The sequence below is a fragment of the Hoplias malabaricus genome, chromosome 1 (assembly GCF_029633855.1).
Source record: "Hoplias malabaricus isolate fHopMal1 chromosome 1, fHopMal1.hap1, whole genome shotgun sequence".
Classification (NCBI taxonomy): Eukaryota; Metazoa; Chordata; class Actinopteri; order Characiformes; family Erythrinidae; genus Hoplias; species Hoplias malabaricus.
In genome coordinates this window covers 14,035,210-14,047,361 of record NC_089800.1, presented here as the reverse complement: position 1 = coordinate 14,047,361, position 12,152 = coordinate 14,035,210, and the positions used below count along the sequence as shown (strand labels likewise).

At 39.7% G+C, this 12,152-nt stretch overlaps 1 long non-coding RNA gene across 1 annotated transcript in view; it reads right to left on the bottom strand.

Moving 5' to 3' along the window:
* Positions 1–592: 592 nt before the first annotated feature.
* The window catches only part of LOC136689813 (uncharacterized), a 41,069-nt gene continuing 29,509 nt past the window's right edge, over positions 593–12,152 (bottom strand). The window contains exons 3-4 of the long non-coding RNA XR_010801737.1: positions 3,442–3,510; positions 593–1,311 (exon numbers count right to left, since the gene is read on the bottom strand). This is a non-coding gene — a long non-coding RNA (uncharacterized lncRNA). The remainder of the gene's footprint in view (positions 1,312–3,441; positions 3,511–12,152) is intronic.

Below are 12,152 nucleotides of genomic sequence, written 5' to 3'. Positions count from 1 at the left end.
TGCGCTAGTGGAATGAACTGCCTTCCTGTCCTCCACAGTGACTTTACAATTTTCAAAATAGTATGGCTTTAATCTCTAAATGAAAATGACTTTAACTTAAAAATACGTGACTTTATGACACAGTGTATAGTTTGTGTATTCAGTCCAAAAGACTGAAAATCTTCGAGCTGGCCCTTTGATTAAAAAGTTCGAGGACCCCTGATTTAGACCCTCTTTAAACCTGGTGTTTCAGGAATAGTCAGGATACCTCCAAAACATCAGCCCTGGAATCACATGACTTCATTTTAAGATAAGACACGACAAAAGAGTTTTCCAACAGTAAAGATTTTATTAAAAAATCAGTTACGGAGAGTTTTCTTGAACGAGAGTTCTGTGTTTCACAACACAATCTATCTGTTTTACATTTATTTAACAACAAAACATCACCCCATACACATAAACTAGACCATGAGGTGATTGAGTGTATTAACTAGTCTTCTTATTCATGATGGACTTCATGACCGCTCTTGTGATTATTAGGATAATTTAGGATAAATTATTTAGGATATTAGGATAAATTATTTAGGATATTAGGATAAATTAGGAGTTTACTGAATTTACATCACGTAAAACTTAATTTAAGAAAAGTAGGACATGTTTTTTCTTGGCTTGTAGATAACAAATTATTAACAAACAACATGGAGACATCACCTTAAAACACAGTAACCCTTGTTCTTCAAAGATGTGTACAGTCAAATCTGACTGAAAATGACCGCTAATTTAATTTAATTTCACTTTGACATACATCAGTCTCACCTTGATCTCTACAACTCTGTCACGGGTGACTGACAACAGTATGCAGGAGAAACCAGCACAGTCTTTACACAAATTTGATCAATAATGGCCAACATCACTTCAATAAGTCGACATTTTTCAGAGCAAAACAAGTAGATTTCTGACTTTCTTTGTGATTGTTGTTCTCATTTCTGCTGAAGATTGCAGTGTTAATGTACACTCTCAGGTTACATTCTGTTTTCCAGAAGGAGAGGTGAATATGTGTAAGCTTTCATTATAGAACTGTGTAAAATAAAAGAACAGAGTATAAGTCCTGGAGATAAATGGGGCATATGAAATCAGCACAACTTTAAAATCTTCAATTATTATAGAATAAGGTACAATTATGTTCAATAACTAAATGTACAGAATATGTGCTTTTCAGGGTACCACCACAGTGACCGTTTTTTGACAGTGTAACTGTTGCTGGCACCAAACCTAGGGCACATCTGGGCCGACAGTAAGTGATACACAGGCCGGGCGTCACTGTGAACCGCTCTGTGGATCAATGAAGAAACGACACAAAAGTTAGTATCTCTACCAAACCAGTGCCTGATCATTTCTAATTAAATGTTTAACATTCTTATATTCACTTTTTACCTTTAGAACAAGAAATACTCATTCTGATCAGTTACACAGTCCACATTGATGAGTTCAGTTATTACAAAACAATATCTGCCTTTGTTATTCAGTTTCTTCTCAAGCACCTTATCAAATTACAACTACAGACATTCTGGCACAACAACAGGGACAACATTCCTGGCTCAAATAATAAGGCTTAATTGACACAGCATGTAAAACATGAGATACAAAGGTGTCCGAATAAAATGATGAAACATGAACTAACTAAGCACTGAGATTACACAGGCATAAATACAGTATGCTGGCTTTATTTAAATAATCATACGATTTCCATGAAAAATTGTTTTCCTTTCTCACAGTGCAAAAAGGTGTCAAGTTAGGAACCTGTTCAGACGAAGTAAATAGTATAAAGCTAAGTACTTTTAATCAGATGTTATTCAGTTTAGCAAGCTGTGAGACAGATTATTATGTAAGTAAAACCAATGTTCAATACTAAGCTTGAACTTGCCTTTGAAAATGTGTGAGGCAATAAACTAATATCAAGAAGTTAGCATTAAAATCAACTTCCCAAAACTGGGCTATTGTGTATATTCTCTTTCAGATTTTGCTTCCCATCCACAATGTAATAGCCTTAAAGCCACATTTTAATTTCACATACAAACGCATTACCACAAATTACAGAAAATATATGATCTTTCCTGTAAACAGTGTATTCCATACTAAAGCTGGAAATGAGATTAACTAAATCTTTATGGTAACTTTACATGGTCGCAGTTGTAATGACGTCACAGAGATGCTACATCTGATTGGATACGATGTTTGTTGGTCCTGGATCTGCTTGATAGATGTAGTTCTAAGAACAAGAGCAACCAGAGGAAATCAGATCCTGCACCTCTGGGAAAGAAATTTGCAGTTTTGCCCAAGGCACCAGATTGACTCTGATGCCCCAGGCCTCATCATTAGGGACATTGTTTGACGGCTAAATCCTCCAGAAGAAAACATAATTAACCTCACTATCAGACAGAGGCACTGCGTCCATTCAAACAGAGCTGGAACATACCACCTTCAAATTTGTGAGGTGTGTTAGAGTTTAAATTTCACAGGAAAGGTTTCCTTTCTAATAGGACAACATCACCCTTGAAAATACAGGTGCCACCAAGAGTTCTTTGAGCCAGAGTAAGTATTATTGTTCCCTAAAAAACTTGTATCTGAAAGAAAATGAACATGTGAGAAACATCCATCCATCCATTATCTGTATCCGCTTATCCAATTTAGGGTCGCGGGGGGTCCAGAGCCTACCTGGAATCATTGGGCGCAAGGCAGGAATACACCCTGGAGGGGACGTCAGTCCTTCACAGGGCATGTGAGAAACATTTTAATGTTAAAACAAACTCAATACACTGAATTCACCTTGATATAAATGTTCAATTACTACTCACTTGTGTACTTTGAAGATGAAGTGCATTCATATTTTCAGACAGAAATCTTTGTGGATGTACTTTATCATGAAACTCATTATTTTTCTGGTTTTACCCACGTTTATCTCCTGTCTCGACAAGGTCAGTTCCACTTGGCATGATGGAGTTACACGTAGTCACAGCCACATTTCTCTGGGATCTCAGGTTCAGTGTCTCTATAAGGAGTATGGGGTGTTCTCTCAGTTTCTGCATAGGTTTCCTCCCACAGTCCAAATTAAGGGTCATCCTACCCACCCATAAAGTGCAAGGATAGTTGTGCTCTCTTGGACCTCCAGCTTCAGAAGTCTGAGGCATTACTGGGACCCTCATGAGAGTAGAGCGAAGGCTTGAAGCCCAGGGAGTATGAAGTGTACCATCTCAGTGACTTCTAAGTGTCTTTTATTTTTAGCTCACTTAAGGTGGCCAGTAAACACATTCTGAGTTGGGCTTATTTTTATATGTGATATGGGCAAGTGATAAACGAAGATAAGTTAAGTCGACCTCTCAATAAAATGGTGTGCATGAACCTCTTGCTATTGGCAATGCCAAACTTGATAAAAGATCTCCCGTCATTAGATTACACACTCACCCGCCATGGAAACCATGCAATCCAGCTTCCTGACAGCTCCAAATCAATGACAACACACAGGGCATCTCTCTGCAATGAGAGGAACATAGGTACATCGAGATCAAAGGCAGCAGATACAGCAATAAAATCCTGATTGACCTCATGCCTGTCAATGTCAGATCATACAGATAGACACGAAAGAAAGGCACTATGGGATAATGACTGCTTTCCCTTTGCACTTCACTGATAGTGAAATGTGGGCACTGAGTCAAAGCTGAGTGAGAGTAATTCAGCCATAAACCATTATCCAGGTTCAAGATCGGATATTGAGACTGAACGAGTTGAATCAGCTCAAACTCAGTTGATGATCAGGTGGAGGTAGAGTTTGAAGTATAATTATAATTATAAGTTACAAGCCTTCATTAGCTAAAGTATCTTTGAAGTTCCTGTATAAAAAAGGAAATTCTGACAGTATTTGTGGACAATTTTGTTGTAATCAAGCAGTAAATCATGAGAGGCTATGAGTTACTGCGGTGGTATCATGGGGAATGATGATGTTTTTTAGCATGTTTTTTTTTGGAACGCTTTTACTTTCTTCACCATAATTAACAGTCTCTAAAAAGTGGCTTATTACAATTGAAAAAAAATGTATTGTCAAATATTAAGATGTTCAATTCCAAGGTGCGCGGTGGCGCAGCAGGTAGTGTCGCAGTCACACAGCTCCAGGGACTTGGAGGTTGTGGGTTTGAGTCCCGCTCTGGGTGACTGTGAGGAGTTTGGTGTGTTCTCCCGGTGTTCCTCCGGTTGCCCTGGTTTCTTCCTACGTTCCAGGGTGTGTTCCTGCCTTGCGCCCAGTGATTCCAGGTTCGTTCCGGACCCACCGCGACCCTGAACTGGAGAAGCGGTTTCAGAAAATGAATGAATTAATGAATTCCAAGTTGCATATATTTACAAAAAAATAAAAAATAAAATCCACCACACAATGTAGTCCATTAACATTGATCACTGTTGCTAGGCAACATGAGGGCAAAAGTTTAAACTATATTAACGTAGCATAGCCATCACACAAAACAAAAATCTGTCCATGTGTATTCAAGGTGTTTAAGTTGATTTTACTATAGAAACGCATAGACTTTTTTTCTGAAAAAACTCTTATTCTAAAGAAGTTGTTAACCCTAGCTGTGTTTAGGACATTGGGGAGTAATCACAACCACCACCAGCATCCACCAAAATGATGTGATGGCAGCCAAGTCACTAATGTACACTCATCACACATCAGATTTTAAGTAAAGGGAATAGAAGAAGATATGACTCAGATGTGTTTTGAAGATTGGGATGAATAGGTGGCCAGAAATGACCACAATGGCAGATTTAGCAGGACATCAAGGTAACACTCAAGCTTTTTTTGAGTCCCATATGAAGAGCAGTGCTTCTTTTCATTGCACCCAGGCTTTGGGATCCACACAGACTGTCACAAAGATATTGAGAACACAGCTGCACTGTTCCACAGCCCGATGCTGGGGGACGTATATCCCTCTGACCAATGCTTGGCATGAGGCATGGTGACTCAGGTTTAGTAGCTCCAGAGCATTCGATTTTCTAATCCTACGTCTACAGTCATATCATAAAGCCCTGGTTGTTGTCTTCCTGAGTCTGAGAGGCCAAAGGAAGGATGAAATAGGATGATGCTTTTGGGGGGTGATTAATGGAAGAGGACCAGCAGAGGTCAGTGCGACAGTCTCTAGGGTCTGATATGCATGTGCTCTGCTCCTTAAGTAGTTCATGTTCAGCTGAGGAATATGGCCACAGAGTAGTTTACAAAGAGCTGCTCTAATTGCTTGTGTGCAGTCCATTCTTCAATCTCTGTATCTGAGCAGGGATCTCGAGAAATTGCAGGCTTCAGAAAGGACAGCTCTGGGTACGATGTGGACAAAATGCCCACTCTTAAGAACGATACAAGGTTCTTTGGTAAAGAACACAGTTGTATATATAGAACCCTGAACATGTGAAGAACATTTTGCCTGGTTAAAGGGTTCTTTGCATTGTGAAGGGGTTCTTCAGATTGATGGAGAATGCTCTATAGAGGGTTCTAGATATAGCAACTTTTAGAAACGTGTTCTATATGGCATCAAGAAGGGTTCTAAGCTTCTTTCTAAATGGTGATATTTAGAACCACCCTCCATCAGTCTGAAGATCCCCCTTCACAATGCTAAGAGGCCTGTAATCAAGTGTTCAGGGTTCTCAATAGAACCAATTCCTTTAATAAAGAACCCTTGTATAACTGATATCCAATCAGTTCTCACATAAACTTCAGATTTTGTAGTGTGCTGTTAAAAGCCAGTCAGGCAAAATGGACTGTCCTTTATTTGCAGTTAAGATTAGCAGCTCACAAAATGTAGCTCACAAAGCTTTGCGTGGTGTTTGTGGACGCATTTGTGTCCATTATTGTCCACCATCTCTGGTGAAGCCGCAGATCCATGGGCACCGAATCCAAGGACTTAATCGCGGCCATTATCCCCCATCAGGAGACGGCCTCCGTCCCTCCGCCAGCGAGCGCAGATGAGTGCTTTATCAGCGGATTCCTCTGATCTTTTAAGAAGGAGGTCTCCAAGTCTGTTTAGATCGTAATTCTCGTGCAAAGTTGGGTGCACTTACAGCATCCAGTCTGGATTCACCCTTCCATTCTTCTCACATTCAGGCCCCATTCGTCCTTCTGTCCATCGAGTTCATCTGACCTTCTGCTGCCCTGCCGCACTGCTGGGGGATTATCGATCTCGGCAAAAAAACCACAGAGGGAGCACGTCTCATACAGTACTGCACATTTGTTTACATCACCTGGCTCCTGTGCTATCGCCATGGGTCCTTGCGTCATTGATCGAGCAGCTGTCTCCGACACACGTCTCAAAAAAACCTCATAACTTCATGTTCCAAACCCCAGCAGCTGCTGCCTGCACTGATTCTGTCCAGGGACAGTGTGGTCAGACAGAATGGAATTTCTGACATCTTCAAATCAGAGGTACAGAGAATGTAATGTGTTTGACATAATATTAGCATGTCTTGTTGAATTACTGAGTTCTAGATAAGATTGAAAACCCATGGGTTCTCTTAGTCGTAAAAGATAACTGAAGGTCATGACAAAATGTAGCCACCTATTAAATAGCCCAAACGTTAAAAAAAAGAGTCAGCCACATTTTATAATTACCTTCAATAACTGTGTTAATAAACATTTAATACGCATGTAATAACTTTGTAACTGCTGCTGACGTTTCCAAAGTTACAGAAGGATTACAGTAGTACAGCTTCTGTAAATGTGCATATCTACAAAGACCGTTATTAGGCATGTAATTACATGTATGTATTTTGCCTGTAACAATGTAATTACATGAAATTAAGTTCAAAGTAGTAAAACCTGAAGATAGGCTTAATATGAGTACTTGCAAAACCTGTACTACGGCAAATGTGAATATATCAGCAGTTAATACATGCATTGTTTATGTGTAATTACACAGTTAATAAAGACACTTAATAAAAAAAACATGAAACAGAATGATATAATTTTGAAATAAAACATAAATAAGTGTATGGCATGATGTTTTCAATGGAATATAAATATGAGATGAGGCCAAATTCCCTTAGATATGTGCAGCACTATTGGGCAACACTCAGATCTTCCAACAAAAGAATGACACAATGTGTACAAAAAAAATAAATAAAACACAACAACAGTTCTATGCACAGAATATACACGGTCTTCCTGGAGTATGTTGAGGACCAAGAAGACCCTGGAGCATCTGAGAAGGTCAAGTATTGAAGAGTGGCTATTCTTTTCTTAAATATCCAGCATGAGATAGAGATAATTAAACATAATGACTCTTTTTTTCTTGACCTTCTTTACTCATCTTTACCAAGTGTTCCATCTCTACAGCTGAGAGTAGCTCTGTTTCACGCTGCACAGGGATTATTACATGATGTTATGTACATCATTTCAAATATGTACTGTAATGTTAAGTGCCACACTGCTATTCAGAAACAAGGCCCGGTGTCCTTGGTGATGATGTGAATTATATGATTTAGTCATGTGTACCATGTGTATTCTATTTTACTGCACATGTTAAGGACCTTCTTCATTTGTACATAATATAGTCATATACCATTTTCCTTATTGATTTTGATGTCATTTAGCCTCAAGCACAACCCCAAGGTAAGGAACTGATGCTGGCTTACTAATTCTACCACTCGTACTCATCCCAAATGTACTGGATGGTGATACTTCAGCTTCACAGCCTAATGCTGGGTACTTGACATCATTCTTACACACATTAATAAACCCGCTTTATGTGTTCCCTAACAGGAGTGTTACCAGTTTCTGATTTGTGGACCTACTTGTAGTGCTGACATTATATAACTGTATGTTTTCCATCATCATCTTTGATTTATTAATCTTTATTTCTAGGCAAATAGAGAAAAGATACAAAAGTTGAAAAAAAAAACACCATTAAAACTCTATCCCTGTACAATCTCTCTAAAAACAAAGCTGGATTTCAAACAAAGTGCTCTAATGGATCTGTTCTGATAGAAGATTCCCCAGAAGCCCCCTCGTTGTCAGGATCAGACGACAGAGATCAGAGCCTAAAGAGCCCAGAAAGTGGATCAGGACTCCATTTCAGGCTTAACATTCCTCACCATGGCACCTGACCCTCAGGCAAAAAAAAAAGTCTTAAAGCTCGGAATCAGCCTGGAGCCCATAGAGCCCACTCATCCGGGGGGAGCCGGAGACGGATAAGTGGAGGATGAAGACGAGTACAAAAGGCAGGTGCGGCCGAGTGACAGATTGTGTTTGCGAGTGTTGGAATTGACTTGGAATCTACTTGTCTGTCTGTCTGTCTGTCTGTCTGCATGGCAGCCTCTCAGATGTGTCGGACAGCTCTTCTCACTTCACATGAAAGCCCTCGTTGCCTGCCTGTCTCTCTACGCTTCCATCTCCTTCCCTTCCTTCCAGGATTATCACTGAGGTGTCTCACATTTATAGGTGTGAGCTACCTTCTTAGAATCGACATTACCAACCATAGATCCAGCTTTGTTTCATTTTCAGTTCAAATAGCCATAACCACACCTCCAGAAGCACAAGCAGTAGACCCTTTGTCATGAGGCTTCAGATTAGTTTTTCTAGTACATCCTAAATATCAGTGAGCCAAGAGAACTTCGGTGGCATTTGAAGGCCAAGTCAACACCTTGACCACTTTGTCATGTTCTTCAAGTAGTTCCTGAACACTTTTTGCAGTGTGGCAATGTGCATTATCTTGCTAAAAAGAAACATTAGGATGCATCTGTTGGAATGAGCCAGGACCCAAGGTTTCCCATCAAAACATTACCCAAAAAAATCCCTCTTCCTCTGAAGGATTGCGTTCTTCCCTGGTGCTATCTCTTCCTCAAGTACGCAACTCATGGACCACACTATCCACGTGATGTAGAAGAAAACAATTCATCAGATCAGGTCACCTTCTTCCACTGACCCATGCTCATTACCTCATTAAATAACTTGGGTTTGGCATTTGCGATGCAGAACTAACCATTCAACATCAAATCCTCAGACATTTTGCAGCATCTAAAGACTGGGCACAATGTGGACCAACATCCCACTGGTACCCTTGATTTCAGAAGATACTGTGAATCAGCAGCCTAATAAATGGCAGCTCTAGTTTGCATACTGACTGAAGTCATAGATTATTGATACGTATGAAGCCTGCAGCTCCCTGAAAGCTGTGATGAATGCATTCCAAATATCCCACAATAGGCCCTGTCCTTGCCCTCTTTAACACAGAAATGAACACAGCATGGTTCTGGCAACCAGACAAGCAATTACTGTCTATTAAGTCGAATCAGCATCAGTTAACACCTCTGAATAATTTGCCATTTGCTTAACACAGGCAGAATGGCTTAATGCGATCAGGGATGGGCACGCTCACGTCGGCATTGCGTTCCAAAAGTAAATATTAAAAGGCCTTTGGCATATGCAACATTTCCCATAAACAAACCACAGGCAGGAATAGGACCGCATCGGGGAATTGGTGCAAATTTGCAGAAAAATCTAAAGTCCCATTTTATAGTGTTCGCAATAACTGTATTGTGGCATATGAACAGTACATGCAGCTGTAATTTATACACATTAACATATTCATCTTAAGCAGGTCCTACTTAATAATAATGTCTGTAATAACTATGTAATTACATATCAACAACACATTCAAATACGTTAACTAATTTTAATTGTCTACCTTTTCATTTTTTACCTACACATTAAAACTGTACTTCATCAGTGTCACTACAACTGCTGATGTTTTTGACAAATACCAAATTTTGTTGACTGGTGCTGTCATCACTGTTCCAGAGGGATTGTAGTAGCACAGTTTATTTAAACACATTCTTGTACCAATTTCCGTCCTTACTCATGTTATTACATGCTTATGTCTTACATAGTTACTAAATAATTTAATGTAATTACATGAGTAAAACAAAGAAGGGAATCTGTACATTCTGTGGCACATATCAATCTGTACATTTCATATCTGTAATGGCTAAATCATTTCAAATTGCAAAACACTTGCAATAGTAGTGTGGACATGTGGATAATTACTATATTATTACATATAATTACCGGCTAATTTAAAAAATATTTACCTTGTGTATTTTCATAGGGCGGCACGGTGGAGCAGCAGGTAGTGTCGCAGTCACACAGCTCCAGGGACCTGGAGGTTGTGGGTTCGTGTCCCACTCTGGGTGACTGTCTGTGAGGAGTTGGTGTGTTCTCCCTGTGTCCATGTGGGTTTCCTCCGGGTGCTCTGGTTTCCTCCCACAGTCCAAAAACACACGTTGGTAGGTGGATTGGCGACTCAAAAGTGTCCGTAGGTGTGAGTGTGTGTGTGTGAATGTGTGAGTGTGTGTTGCCCTGTGAAGGACTGGCGCCCCCTTCAGGGTGTATTTCCGCCCAATGATTCCAGGTAGGCTCTGGACCCACCGTGACCCTGAACTGGACCCTGAATGTATGTATTTGTATACTACATACATATATGTATGTATATTATAGTCCATCTGAAACTGTGCATCATCAGTAATCAGTCTAATCACAGATGCACAATCTACTGTACTTTATTTGATATATTTAGAGACATAAAGTGAGACTGAATAAAGTCTAGTTTCATTAACTCCTATTGAAAGGTACTCGACTGAATGGAATCAGTTCTATCTCCAGGGGTCAGCTGGATATAAAGGAGCTACAGACTTCCTGCTGTAACATATTCACATCACACTGCTTGCAAGACCACCTGAAGTCTGAAGCCTGGCTGATGTCATAGCTCACAGTACGCTCACAGATTGCTGATATGAAAAAGAAAAAAAGAGCAGACGGAAGCATTAAAGACACATGTGCAGGTCTATTCTAAGCCTAGAGGGACATGGAGAGGATCCATTGTGCTCTGTGTCGGGTATGCAGCACTCAATCTGGCCCCTCACCTGTGGGGCCAAGCGGCTCCCTGGAGTAAAGAACTCCACACACAGCGTAGAGGATATCACCAGGAGATTTGCTTCAAATCATCTGTCCTACTTCTCCTCTTCCTCCTTTACAGTGAGCACAGACAGCATAGACAATGTCTTCTTCAAAGCACGCAGAGGATGCAAATCTGAATTCACTTCCCTCATCAATAAACCCATACCCAATCTGGCTCTGTGTGAGTTTAGACTTTGGAATGTGTGTTACAAAGGAAAATCCACCCACTGCCAAACTTTGTGGATTTACACATTAACAACATAAACAACAACTGACTATGCATTAACTAGTTTCAGGAGCATAGCTTGTTATAATCAACATTTTAAACTATGAAGCAATTACACAGTAATAACATAGTAATGATTAAGTCATATGGAAGTCGATTTAAGTGCATTTTCAAGAGCTTTAGTACAAACATTCACCTGCCAAGGTAAATATATGGCCAGTATTCACACTGTTGTTGCAGCTATTGGTTAATTATTTTTTTTATTATTAATTGGTTATTACATAGTTAATACATACCCTATAAAGCAGGACCCTTCAATTTTGATGTGTATATTTTTATGTAATTATGTAGTAATGTCAAGAAACATCTGTAATGACATGAATAATTATTTTAATAAGCAGTGTGCCATCTCCAGCAGTGACTATTACCAGTGTTTACAATATTGTTAATCTGTAATTACACAGTTATTACAAATACAAAATCAAAATCAATAAATATATATATAAAAAAAAAAACAACCACTGACTAAACAAAACACTGGAAGGATGAAATGTATCAGAAGTTATTTCTGAATGAAGAAAATTGATTAAATTATTTTTGGAAGAGTGTAAAAATACCACATCTTTGAAATGTAAAGGGTCCCGAGTCGTTCTGTGGTCGGCCCTATCATCAAAACATTTGTACAATTCCTAGAGACTCAGCCATTTGAGGTTGGGAGTCCAAGCGCACACAACTGCACCCCCCCCCCCGCCCTCTCTCTCTTTAGGTGGAGAGATGGCCTCTTCTCTTCCATATATATATTTCCCTAGGTGATGTTCTATCCAAATACTAGCCAAGACCAAACCTGCTTTAGCTTCAGTGGATCTGAATGTCTTGGTGTGGTGCTATGGCTATGCTATGGTTACAGATCTGGATAATTAACCTTCTCCTCCAAGCATGTTGAGCTGTGGTGAGGCATTATCA